General features: G+C 32.8%; 1 long non-coding RNA gene across 1 annotated transcript; it reads right to left on the reverse strand.

The window, feature by feature from the left end:
* Positions 1 to 1,638: 1,638 nt before the first annotated feature.
* On the reverse strand, positions 1,639 to 4,408 carry LOC138322408 (uncharacterized). Its single transcript, XR_011208389.1, has 2 exons — positions 4,106 to 4,408; positions 1,639 to 3,038 (listed from the first exon to the last, which is right to left on the reverse strand). It is a non-coding gene; the product is annotated as an uncharacterized lncRNA (long non-coding RNA).
* Positions 4,409 to 13,501: the final 9,093 nt, after the last annotated feature.

Below are 13,501 nucleotides of genomic sequence, written 5' to 3' on the forward strand. Positions count from 1 at the left end.
CTCCCCCAGAATCTTTGAAATATATAGAGACTGATCCGGATATACCATAACATACTACACTCCAAACTAAACTCGTTTTGGTGTTTAGTGTTTGGTGTGTCTAGGGCCCTCCCCCGGTAAAATATTACTATTTAGAATGGCTGAGATGAGTTTTTCGTTTAATTTTGATGGTTTTAAGCGTTCTTAAAATGGTATTTTTTATTTAAAGTTACCTGCATTTAGAAATGATAATTGTGAATGTTGTCATATCATTATACAACCCTGCTCGATTTGAACATAAACTGCGATAAGCCAGTGTGGCTAATAGCGAAACATCCGTCGTTAATATACTTTTCTGTACACGCTTATTTTAACAATTCTCTACAGCTCAAAACGCACAAATTCGTCAATTATAAATATTTTGTTTCGTGTGGATGGTTTCGACGAAGGAAGCCATCCAAACTAAAAACCTCAATTTGAAAAGGCGAAGCAGGAGGTGCATCAGCCCTCAAGGCTTAAGACTCTGTGTTGAAGTTTTTTTTTAATAAACGTTCAAATAGATTTGTATTTCAATGACATTTTGATGAGAACATTATATCTTAAGTGATTCGCAACTGAAAAATAGTTCTTCCGATCAAAATACTCAAAATAATAATAAATTGATTGTCTTGCTAAGACATATAAACAAATTAAATCTTTTAAGAAACATTTTTAAAAATAAACAACCTAATCTCTGAATCATCCCCGGGTTTTCAATCGTAGCATTGTTACAATGTGATAACACTGTAACATCGCCAACCAGCGCGTACTAATATCCCATTGCCTCTATGATTGATATTTTTGTATCCGCCTCTGCAGAATGACGAGTGGTAATGTTTTGAATATGTTACGGGACTTGATTTGAAATACATTTAATTCTCACTACACTGGTTTACGTCTGGTCTTTTCATTTTATAATTGTACCCATTCTAGGATCCATTTATAGGTTTAATTGTCTCAAATATTTTGTTTCTCTCTTCAGGTTTACCATGCTGTTTGTGACTATCTGTCACATTAATTAAGTAATGTGCCCACTACGTCTAGTTTCTGATGTATACAGCGTTAGGAATAGAAATTTTTGTATTGGTCTTTGCTGGGTCATCCTTCTATATACTTATACCTTTACAGTAATGTTATTCGTTTAAATGGTGCCTAGGAAAGACATAGCGCCATGTTTACTGGCAGCGATGGTGTTGATGTAGAAGGTCAGCTGCTGTTGTGCCCTTCTTGTTAATTCTCTATAGACTCTCCCACATATATTATTACTATGTATTAGGCAAAGAGGAGCAAGATTGAGTCATTTCGGTCCATTACATAGATAAAGCATACAATGTAGTACTGTATACTTGTGCCGAAATCGACATCAAGCATCGATGGCCGACTTTAACTTCGAAGACAACTCGTACACTGTACCACCTTGGTGTACTTATGCTGTCTTTGAGTTTGTCTGATGAAGGCGAGAGTATACAAATCGTACTAGTCATCGACATATCACGTAGAACATCTTCATGGTTATGTCATTATATGAATCATACTTTCCAACCTGAATATTCTACTGCTAAAGTCGTGTTTGTTAATAACTTTGTTGAATAATATACAGAAAATAAGAAAGAAAACAAATCGCTTAAACATATTTATTTGTGCAACAGAGAGAGAAAACCATTTACAGCAATCATTACAAATGATAAGGGAGAGGTAAGAATAAATAGCATTGCAAATAAACAGTCATCATCTAGCCACATCGGTCTCCATCTGGCAAACTTCTACATTTCATTAAACACCAATGGTAATCAGATACACATTTGTATATTTGAAATGGTATTTACAATAACATAAGTCATCATTAAAGATGCTATACACCTCCGTCAAATAATACCTTTTATCTATTCAAAATAAGAGACGATGGCTATATATTTGTATGGTATATGTATTCTTTCACTATTACAATAATTGATAAGATTAAATATCATATTTACCTTTAGAATAAAGAAATTCAAATAATAAATTGGAGCATAAAGAAATTCCTTGTCTCTTTTTCTGAGATGGAAATATTGATTGCACATACGCCTAACAGGTGTATATGCTATAGGTAGGTGTTAATTAGACATGCATTAAATTATTGTCTGTCAATCATTGCTCTAAGAATAATAATATTCTGTCGATGTTGAAGCATCTTTAACAGAAATTTAGATTTATCGGACGAGAAACCACAATGCTTTACAACCATGATGATGAGTAAATAAATAAACATGAAGTGATGATTCTACCTCCAAAGTTACTAAAGTATATCAACAATATATAGAGCGAAATAGAAACAGGTACATACTGTTCAACGTCAAGAATCATCATCGTTCCCATACACTGACTGATATATACATATCTGGGGAAATACATTAAAAGCCATTGAACATTAGGTCAGGACTGTGGCAAGACCTTAGTCTTCTTTTATCACTTTTGAAACTGATTCGAAAATAACATATATACCTTTATTATATATCAATCAGGTATTCAATTTATTATTTAACTAAAACGATGAAAAGTTAAATGCAGACACCAGCAAGGTCATGGGAGCAGTATCGTCGATTGGTGAACTTCTATATTGCACTGGAGTGTGCAAATGGTCGGGAACTTCATCAGGGAATGTTATATATTTACTACACACAAACCCCATACATCAAACACAGTTTTACAATTGTCATATATGTTATAATGTTACATTCATCACAGGAAAGTACAGGAATGGTGACACGAGTCTGTTTCAATGCTGCCATATCAACTCAAGAGATAAGTGGAGAACTAATTTATAAACCACGTGTTGACACAATTGATGTTGCAGATACTTTTCCTAGCAGCACATTGGTCAGAGCATTGATCAGGTGACTGTTCGGACTTACAGATGGTGAGACACGAATGCTGGAACTCTAGGCATTGCTGTTGACAAAGGTCAGCGTAGAGCACGCCAACAAGGCACAACAGGCAGCACAATATCAATATTGATCGCATGGTGCTTCTGTAGGTACCTATAACAAAAGGAATAAGTGTCATTTATATAGCTTCGTGTATAGTAAACTATATCAGTACAACCAAAATACAAGGAAATTAAATGCATTTATTATGAAAATAAATTCAAATTTTATAGCATATGCATTAATTGTGAACATAAATTAAAAATTTAATAGCACGTGCCTTTATTGTGAACATAAATTAAAATTTAATAGCACGTGCATTAGTTGTGATCATGAATCAAAATTTAATAGCATGTGCATAAATTGTGAAATAAATTAAAATTGAATAGCACGTGCATTAATTGTGAACATAAATTAAAATTGAATAGCACGTGCATTAATTGTGAACATAAATTAAAATTGAAAAGCACGTGCATTAATTGTGAACATAAATTAAAATCTAATAGCATGCGCATTAATTGTGAAATATTCTTTAAATTATCAGTAATCTATATTTAAAAAAAAAAACTTTAAATTATTATGATTTTAGGATAAAGTATATTAATAATTAATATTACATATAAACATTGCTTTTCTAGTACTATACAAATACATTGGTTCATGTTAAAGAAACTGAGCATGCATCCTGATCTATTGGAACGGGAAAAAGTCATAACCTTATAACAAAGCCATATAGGTAGAAACTGATTTAGGATAAAATACATGTTTATAGATTTCTATTGACATAACTTTGAACGACTTGATTTATCGTTGTATTGCCAAACGATATTATCCTCGCTTGGTAGTCTTTATCTTTTTGTCTTTTCTATCGTATACCTAATAAACGCCAATTCCAAAACCATTACGCTAGGTTATGTCTTAGTATGATATCCGTAAAGATATTATAAATTTGATTTTATATAGACGTTCAAGAAATGTTTTAACGATAATATCTCTGAAATTCATGATTTATAAATGAAGTTATTGCACATAGATTATTAATGTATTTTACTTTTGTAACAATACTAGTCTGGTATGAATGACTTAAGATATTTATGAGTCAGATCGCAAAGTAAAAGACCGGAAAATAAAAATAAAATATAAATAATAAATATAAAAATAAAATAAACCAAAATACTTACTTGGTTTTGTTAAGCAATGAAGGGATATGGAACCCTGGATGTTTTCAGTGATGTGTGATAACGAGGTGGTTTTTTCGTCTACTATTGGGTAAAAACAGGCTGGAGCCGGTTTAAATAAGCCTTTGAATCACGTGCTGTTATTCCACGTTTGTTATCAGGTCGTGACATGGGGGCATTCTGGAGGTAATTGTGTTAGCTGTTTGTCGGTGATATATCTCCCTCCCGCAGTCTTATGGTCACGACCAGGTACCCCGTTTACCGGCCTGAAACATCCGTGGGTCCATTTCACTTATCTGTATGTGTACATCAACTTCAGGAAATATAGTGAAAGTTATCTTCTTGTGTAGACTTATAATCATAAACAAAGTTCGACAATGTTTTGACGAGGAACCTGTATCAGAGCATTGTCAGCTTTATATCATTCTCTTGTTGTTTGAAATCTCACACGTAATATAAATTAGAGACTAAAAACAAATATAAAATTATATGGTATGTTCCAATATGTGTGAATCAGAATATGTATTGAAATTATCATTAAATGATTTACAATGAAATGATATTTTGAGTGGTCTGATTTCATGCTGTTAAAATTTGTTGTAAGTGAAAAGTGTTATGGTTTCAGATGTTGATATACCGTTGGTGATCGACAATACAACTCTATCATGCTTTCTGACTGAACTACCCCACTGATCGTGATGGTACTAATACTTGTTATCTGTGTTTTTAAAACCCCTAGAGAAACAACTACCCACTCAGGCCCCATAGTTCGAAATCATGTATGTTTGGTTTTATTTAATTCGAAGTCGTGTTGTTTTGGCGGAAAATTTGCGTCATTGACTTTCCATTCGTTAACCTTTTACAATGACACCAGAAAAAAGCAAATCTAATTATTATACTCTGCAGCAACTTTCACGATATAAAGTCAACCTCTTTTTGTTTCGACAGCAGTGATGACTTTCTATCAATTTTGTTAAAGTGAATAGTCGGGCAAAGAAAACCAGTCTAAATGCGTTCATTGGCCTTCCAAAAGTTCTCACATATTAATACGACGGTCAAGTTCTGCTTAGTTTCCCAGTTCTGACCATTAAAGTAAAGAAAAGTTGAAAGCATTGAAAGCGAGGCTGTGTGGAAATGTAACCACGGACATAGTGAGCCGGGAGGACGTTTTAGAATTCCCATACTTTAAATCAATTTCTTCGTATGCAGACAGATTTTGACGAGAGATTTTATTTTTCCATTTCATAAGAAATTATACTGGATACATTCACACCATTTTTACCGACTTTAGCCATCCTTGCCCGACTGTTCGCTTTAATGAATGTGTGTAATCTCCAGAGAACAACAAATGAGATATATTTCATATAAAAAATTACAGCATAAATAAGAATCATTAAAACAAATTTCAACTACTTTAAAACGAAGTTTTAACACACTGGTAGCATTACCCACAGTTAAGATCAGATTCAAATTAAAATTGATTGTCAGTAATACATAACATTCGTTAGCTAATAACCGTGTTGAGCGGCAGATAAAACCCAACAATAACATATGTAATTATTAATAAAATCACATTGTAGCACGCACAATATATCAAGATACATGTAATTAATTTCCTGGTGAGACTGTGGTGTTGGTTATATTGTTTTATCAACCAGCACTATTATAACTTATATCTCGTGTGTCGTTACCTTGACCTAGACGTGAAATGGTACATATACCATGTATATAAGGTGATAGCTTTGTTAAGCAGAGGCGATTAGCATTCTCCTGCAGCTCACCCACAGCTATGTAGAACCAAATGGTACAAACAGTATTAATTGAAAATATCATTAAATAATCAGGCTGAGATTCCAGGTATATGTTAGGTTGTCAGAATCCCGGTACTAGTTGACCTATATTGTTCGGGTGCTAGAAGGAATTTCTTAATGTAAAGAAGATAAATTATTCCGAAACTTAAATTAGTGATTAGAAAGTTGCCAGATTATTTGACATTTTCTAGCCTAGTACTGGCAAGCTACCAAGTACCCATTCCCGCCATCGCATTTGTGTTTGTGTGATTATTGGATTTTTTGTTGTTTTTTTTTAGAAAAAGTGGAAAAAGAAGATATCTCTAAACTGATTTTCTTGCCTGAAAATTATGAATATATATGTGAGAGATCGTATCATAAACTGCAATTACTGTCTACCAAAACATATAAACCCTAATATTTCACAGTGTTGTATTTTTAATCAGTCTTTGAAGTATGATTACACCGATCCATCATGAATTTTAAACTACTTTTATTGACTTTGGTTTGGTGGCGATCAATGGATATGTTTCCTGATACCGTTTATATAACAGTATACCAACAGTGAGATGGAAATTGGCTTGGCATTCACGTGCAGGATATATCGGTCACGAACTTGGTACACATTCCACCCACATATATAGTTACGTAACTTTGATTCTCGTCGGTTATGTAAACCCATTTATAACATTATATCTTACTTATCTTGGCCACGTATGCTTTAAATTTAGAGAAAAGGTTTACCATAAACATAAATGAGGTCTACAGGCTATGACTTTATTTTATTTTAGAGAAATTGTTTTCCGCTTATCCATACGATGTTATCCGAAACGAGTGTTTAAAATATTTTCAAAAACATTTTATAAATTACTTCTTGGTAGATACCTTTGGTTAGAAACGCTATTACGATATACATTTCGAGTGTTGGGTCATAGTAGTTATATAACAGTAAATGTTTTTTTAGGAAACACGGTAACTTTTGTTTGAAAGAAGAAAAACGTATCAGATAAAGAAATGAAAAGGAAAAGTTATATGTGCCGTATTTTTCATGATCACGAGTCAAGAAGAGCTTTTAATATGGAATTCCCCATCACGACATTTTTTACTTACTATACGTACCAAAGGTGTTCGATTTACAAGTACAAATAAACGCAGTACTGCAAAGAGTCATTATAATTACATCTACAATGCAGTAAAATGAGTGCATACGGACAGGCAATGAAGCCAAGGTGTGGTCAACTATTTCATTATACGTTTTACAGTGTTATTAGTAATTGTAAAATAATTTCTGTATGTTTCCATCTAAACAAAAGTCAGTATAAGTACATCTACAATGCAGTAAAATGAGTGCATACGGTCAGGCCATGAAGCCAAGATGTGATTAACCGATTCATTTCACATTTTTACAGTATTATTTGTAATTGTTAAGTGATTTCTATATTTTCCATGTGAACACACACATGGCTCACAAAACCAAAATTTACGGCGCATAAAACGTTTAGAAGACATCATACAGGTTTGTCTATCCATTTGAATGATATTCATAGCTGAATTAATCAGACCTCATGATTTTCAATAGATAACATTTAAAAGAAAACTTAACACAAATTTCGCCCAAAAGAAGGGTTTGCCAGTAAGTAATTGTAAGGTTTATGCTATTTATACTAGAAAGTATGACTTAGGATTTATTTGTCGGAGGCAACTTACAAGATTTAAGTAAGTCAATGTCATTTCTTACTGGTCCAAAACTGTTATCAAGAACTAAAAATGAAGGATTACGTCTATAAATAACATAAAAGCAAGTCAGATTTAATTAATCAACACAACTTTGCCCTATTACTTACGGTGTTTATTCTTGGATTTACACGCTGATCACATTCTATAGCCTTCACCTAGAATAGATTTATATAATTATGAATCTTTCATAGGTCCACTAAATTAACACTAAGATATAAAATAGAAAATGGTCATGTGTTCCGTAGGGAGTGACGTTTAGACATAGTCAATGGAAATTATCATTGCTTTACACAGAAGTAACGATATAACAAAAAAGGGTGTTGAATGGCGTCATGCATTATTTTAATACATGTATATACATTTAAATGTTCTAATGGTAACTTAGCCTATGCTGTTTGACATTGCTTTAATACATGATTTTCCTGATTGTTGTCACTTTATGTACAAGGCCTAGTTACGTCGTGGGACAGAATTTGTTGTCAGAACAAAAAAAAATGTTTTCGAGGCCCATTTTATAAATAATATTTTAACGGGTGCTGCATTAAAGCATTGTAAATGTCAATTTTATGATATTAATTAACCCTATAAGAAGATAACGATTTCCCATGGGTTATCATTAATATCCGTCACATAATTATCAAATTATATCAAATGAGTTCGCCCAAATATTTTTGCAAATGTCGATAACTATTTAATGTTTGAATGCAGAATACAACATTCAAATAGGATATGATAACTTTTATACTTATACCTCTATGATGAGAAAAAAGCAACATAATGGTACGGTAAAAATAGATGAATTTGTATTAAATTGTAATGGAATCGTCTATATATGCTGTAAAATACATGTAAGTCTCACAAATTAAGTTATTACTGAGATCCGTATTTATCTAATTTCATCGGTTATGAAAATAAATGTTTCCCTTCAAGTGACTATGGTTTATCTAACTCGATTTAGGTAATTTTTCTATTTTGAAAACGCACAACCTTTAATTAGCAAAATAGGTCACTGGTCAGGAACTACTCGAATTCACAAAGACGAAAACAAAATTTATTTCAAACCCAATGAAATTATAAAAAAAAGTTAATGCTTAAATGATAAATGGGTCAGTTTTATACACAATTTATCTCGTAAATATAATTATTGCTCATCAGATAGCTCGCAAAAAATCTTGCACATGTTTTATAATGTCTTATGAAATGAAAACTTGTGTAAGATCCAATTTGTTTACTTTAAAGTGCTAAATATCAGTTATGTGACCACAACTCTAGCTGTTGCCAACATTGCGGTATTGCTGGGTAGACGAAGAACCTGGTGTTTACTGTTGTGTCCAAGGTAAGTGACATCACCTATCGTATAACACCGTTATCAAATTAATGAAGGTTAAATAAACCGCACCGGGTTATACTTTATGTTGGGAACCCTGAGATTTATTCAGCTACGTATTCTTCAAAGTCTTCACATAATTTGACTACGCTGAATTTAGCCCATAAACAAATGTATTTCAGAGCATACAAGATAATGTAAAAAACGTTTTATATAGCCTGTAGCAGTTGTGACCGCTAGAAGTAATATCATATAGACTTACTATCAAGTATATTTAGAATCATGTCATAATTTTCGCATATCATATCAAAAATGAAAATTAAATGTAAATTTTTTCATTATCAAAAACAGGAGCAGACGATTTAGTATTTTTCTTCATTTACAAAAGTTACTTACTTTACACTATTACCACCATTGGAAAGTTTGCGCTTCTAATTTTATTTCAAGATAGAAATATGAAAAATAATTAATTGCATCCCGAAAAAATTCCGTGTCACTATATCCTATTTGGAATGAAGCACTGATTGCGCATGCACCAAAGGCAAGATAAATTATTTTCTATTATTTTTTGTGTTAATTTGACACGACATTTAAACACCAACTATTGTTCAAATGGTGAATGTCATTTATACTCTGTCGGCGATGGAGCATCTTTAATTTATAGAGTTACAATAAATATGATAATAAATATATGATATAAAAAATCCTGTAAAAATGACAGGCTTTTATGTAGGGAAATCGCAAAAAACAACAACTAAAATCGAAATAATCATCCAAATTATGCAGCCAAATGTCATGCTTTCTCATAGGATTCTTTTTACTCTATATAATCTATCAGATTTGTTTCCTTTCGTCGACGGAATGAAACGAAGGGAAGTAACTCTGATATATCAGGATGCGGGTTCTAATGCAAGTTCTACGGAATATATTATAACATATATTTGCACGTAATCTATAATCACCACATTTTATACAACTGATGGTCTTTAATCGAGTTTGAAAATACTCTTAAGGTGCTTCACCGCCGATAAATGGTAATTTTTATCTATTAAAATAGAAACAGGTTAATTATTATTTTTTTAGTGACTAGTGACACAAGTTACTTACTTTTACATTATTACCATCATTGAAAAGTGAGAGCTTCGCATTTTACTCCAGAATAAAAGTATTTAAAATAATTAATTGCATCCCGAAAAACATACGTGACACTAGTACTACAATGTACGTCCTGTATAGAATGAAGTCTGATTGCGCGAACAACACTAATTATTTTAGATATGGACTTTTGTGTTCATAAGACTAATAAAGTATGCGATTTAACATCAAATATTGTCCAAAAGATAGATACATGTATTCTTTATGCTCAGTCTATAGAGAAGCGTCTTTAAATATACCAAACTCACAGAAGTTATTTTCAATCGGTTTAATCACGATTGTTTTTCCCTTAACATTCTTGTTACATTTGATGACACTAGCTTTTTGAATATCGATGTCATTTGATTCATAATACATGTACATCTACATCAGATTTTAGTTAAATTATAGTATTGAGTTTCTTGGTCATTCCAATCTACTGTAACCCAATGTTCTTTCGCGGCTACTAAATTTCGCGATTTCCGTTTCAAAACATCATCGCGGGGATTAAGTTTCGCAGATTTAAATGGAAATACCTTTTAATTTAATTTTGCAAGAATTGTGAAAGTTATTAATTCGTGGAGATAAACTTTCACGAATTTACCTTGATCGCAAAGTTTGCGAAAATAAATCGCACACGAAAACAATTCGGTATCTGTTTCGTATTGTTTGATTCATCCGAGGGTTCATATTCAAACTGAACTAACAAGGACGTTAAACCCCATCAATCAATCAAAAAACTGAACTAAACTTGCAAAAAGCCGAGGTTGTCCGCGTCCATTTGAAAACTCAAAAAGTACGCTAGCTCTTTTGAAGACACTTTCAATATATTATCGGGAAGCACTTCCATTTCGATATGAGTTGAAATACAATTAGCGTTCGATTAAAGTTAAATGTGCCTTAATTTTTTTGGAAATGAAAGAAACCAGAATCAAGAAGAAATTATAATATGTTGTTCAGTACTTGAAATTAAGAACATTATGAGAATAATAAGACTTAAATTGCACAGGTTTTACTTTCACAACGTCAAATAACATCTCAAAATGGATTTTGGCAATATTTCTAAAAAAATGATATTTTGCAGTACAAATAGTGTACAGAGTCAAATCAAAAGCAGGAGTCATCTCACTGTTTGCAGTATTATATAATTTTGAAGTGATCTTTTATGTTATCCTTTTAAAATGCATCAATCATTCAAAACAAAAACAAAAACCCAAAAAACAAGAAGCCGGAAAGCAGTTGATATAAAAACTCAAATACATCAAGATCAAAGTAACTATTATTCCAGTTTTTGGAGTCATAGTCCGGAAACAAAACTAAACGGTAATTTTGTATTTTTGACTAAGGTGACATGGTAAAAGAAAAAACACCAAACATGAAAGGTCCGTAATAGGCAAAGGGCACAACTAGGGCATTCATCAGATCTCTACAGAAAGTTTCAAGGGACTGCTTTGAACGGTTCTTGAGTCATAGTCCGGAAACAACGGGAAACAGTAATTTAGTCTTTTTGACGAAGTTTCCATGGTAACCGGAAACAAAGTGGAAAATAGAAGGTCTGCAATAGCAAAAGGCACAACTAGGGTATTTGCCTGATATATCCAGAAAGTTTCAAGGAGCTGCGTTGAACGGGTAGTCCGGAAACAAAAAGAAATAGTAATTTGGCATTTTTGACCAAGTTTCCATGGTAACAGAAACAGTACCGAACATGGAAGGTCTATAATAGCAAAAGGCACAAATAGAACCATTGTCTAATGGATACAGAAAGTTTCAAGGAGCTGCGTTAAACGGTCTTTGAGTTATAGCCCGAGAAATCATCAAGGACAGAAATACGAACGGACAGACGAACGGACGGAATCCAATTTAATATCCACATAAACGCGTTTCGCGGGGGATAAAAACAACAACAACAAAAAGAAAATTAAAACCAAATAAACTAACAAGCAAACAAACAAACAACAACAACAACAACAACAACAACAACAACAACAACAACAAAAAACAGCATTTATTAAACAACATACACATTTTTGTGCAGTATAACGGATTTCATCAGCTTTAAGGAATAATAACAGGTCCAAATATTTGTCGCGTTAGGACACATATAACTTCTCCGTCCTCCAAATAGATTCAGGCCATCGATACCGACGAGTTTTGGCTGGCCTTTTTGAGATTCTGGTTTGTCTAGGATTTCAATTAGATTGGGAAATGGATAATGCTGATGAATCAGAAAACGCCCATCCTTCTGTATCCTCTTGGTCTAGACTATCTATACCTTTCCTATCTCATCACACATAAATAATTAGTAAGTAGAAGTTAAAATCTTCTTTACTTTCAGTACTTCGTTTAAGTCCATTTTTTCAGGTTAAGTGTGAATAGAAAACAGAATATGATATCAATGAAAAGCGAATCTAAAATCAAATGTAAGGCTTTTCCGACATTGTACTAAGGAGTGATTTATTCTTTTTGACTTTTCCAGCAGATTGTATAAGGAACTTCTTTATGAATTAAGCCGTGGTCACAACTCGGCGTACTTACAAGTACGTGCTGTCTACGTGAAAAAAGCGCAGACAAAACGCTGAGATACGTAAGTGGCACGTAAGGCTCAGTACGCATTTGGGAGCACGCAGACATAAAGTAGCATTTTTAGAGCATGCAGAACTTCCGCTGAGCACAGGCTGCGTTCGGGTCTGAGTTCGGGCCACAGATTTAAAAATGAGTGTACGACGACGCACGTGCACCGCACGATCAATGCGCGTGCACATTATTTTTTCATTGTTTTTTTTTTTTTTTTTTTTTTTTTCTGTCACATTCATATGTCATATACACAACTAATCATTACGACAATACACATAAGACAATACGAAGAAGGAACTTAAAAGGCATTGTACACAAGTTGTGCACACCTTTACATTAAGATGTGCCGAAAATATATACAAAGTTGATTTTTTTTTTACTTTTCAGAGGTGTACATCTTTAACAGTAATTTAAAGGAAATCACTTAATATTTGAGGATAGCATTACAACTGGTGTGGCATATTCAATAAATGTTCTTTAAAATTATGTTATTAATGTGATTTAACATCGTTTATCAAGGCGGGGTTCTGACCACGGCTTTTTTTAGTATCGTACTATTTGGAAGGTAAGAACTATTTAACAAATTAAAGGGAAGCAACTTTTATAAACTGGAAGATTGATTTAATTGTTTATATAGAGACTATTATGTGTGACGTTGCTCTACCTTGATGTATAGTGATATTCTGTACGTGTACCAACACCACAGGGGTATACATAGAGATACTATGAGTTATTATATCTACATATTATTTGCCTTCATTTTAGAATATAAAAGGTATAACCATTAAAGAGACAATCTGTTTTTGAACGTTCTACAAAGCAACATCAATACCCATA

The sequence above is a fragment of the Argopecten irradians genome, chromosome 4 (genome assembly GCF_041381155.1).
Source record: "Argopecten irradians isolate NY chromosome 4, Ai_NY, whole genome shotgun sequence".
NCBI classification, from domain to species: domain Eukaryota; kingdom Metazoa; phylum Mollusca; class Bivalvia; order Pectinida; family Pectinidae; genus Argopecten; species Argopecten irradians.